The sequence below is a fragment of the Gavialis gangeticus genome, unplaced genomic scaffold, assembly GCF_001723915.1.
Source record: "Gavialis gangeticus isolate Ggan-Ray unplaced genomic scaffold, GavGan_comp1, whole genome shotgun sequence".
Taxonomy (NCBI): Eukaryota; Metazoa; Chordata; order Crocodylia; family Gavialidae; genus Gavialis; species Gavialis gangeticus.
In genome coordinates, this window is record NW_017729034.1 from 33,870,569 (window position 1) to 33,871,547 (window position 979).

The 979-nt window shown below is 44.5% G+C and overlaps 1 protein-coding gene across 2 annotated transcripts in view; it reads right to left on the bottom strand.

Annotated features, from left to right (window-relative positions):
- Positions 1 to 979, bottom strand: part of CDC42EP3 (CDC42 effector protein 3) — a 49,892-nt gene that overhangs the window by 48,362 nt on the left and 551 nt on the right. The window lies entirely within an intron of this gene.

Sequence of the window (979 nt, forward strand, 5' to 3'; positions counted from 1 at the left end):
TTAAAATGCCATCCTCAGAGTGAGGGGAAGGCATGGGGGAGGGACAGTGCGGCAGGAGTCCTTGACTGGCATTTACACCACTGCACTCAAAATCCAACCTGAACTGAGAACAGGCTCCAGTGTTTCAACTACAAGGTGGGTTTGTACAGACCTCCGAACGTCTGTGACCTTCTTTCAGCCCTTCATTCAACTGTGCTGCACCCCATGTAACCTTTCAGTGGCATTTAATTAGGTATAAGGAAACACCCTCCCGCCTGCAAATAAGAAAATAAACCCCTCACGTTTGAATGGGGGTTTCAATTTTGTCAGTTTTCCTTTGTCAATTTTCCAGTTAGTGGGAACATGGGATCTTCATTTTCAGGGGAAATTAAACCATACCCACAACAATCTCAATAATGGAATGAAAATAAAATAGCTAAGTCACGCCATGATAATAATGATCATAAAAACAGCGATCACAATACTGTAATGAAAATAAAACAACTAAAACACGAAATGATAATAATCATAATAAAGACAATAATACTGTCATGAAAATAAGATAACCAAGTCCTGGAAATAAAATAACCAATAATGAAATAAAAGAAACATTATTAATAATGGAATCAGTCTTCACTAATAATGAAATAATGAAAGTGACCGGTGATAATGGAATAACAACCCCACGAGATATTACCATTATTAGTAATAATAATAATAATGAAAGACTAAAATGATGAAGGGCGGCGACCTAATAATAATTAACAGTAGCGGGTATCAATCATTATTAGTGAAGAGGAGAATGAGCGATGACAGCAGGGGGCAGGGGGCCCTCTCCCAAGGCTGCTGCCTGTGTCCCCCAGCCCAACCCCTCCGCAGCCTCCGGCGACTTCCTGACTCGGATCCTTTGTTCGCCCGGCCCCGGCCCCGGCCCCGGCCACGGCCGCCCCCCGCTCGGCTGCAGCTAAAGGCGCAGCGCCGCGGGTCCTCCGGGCGAGCG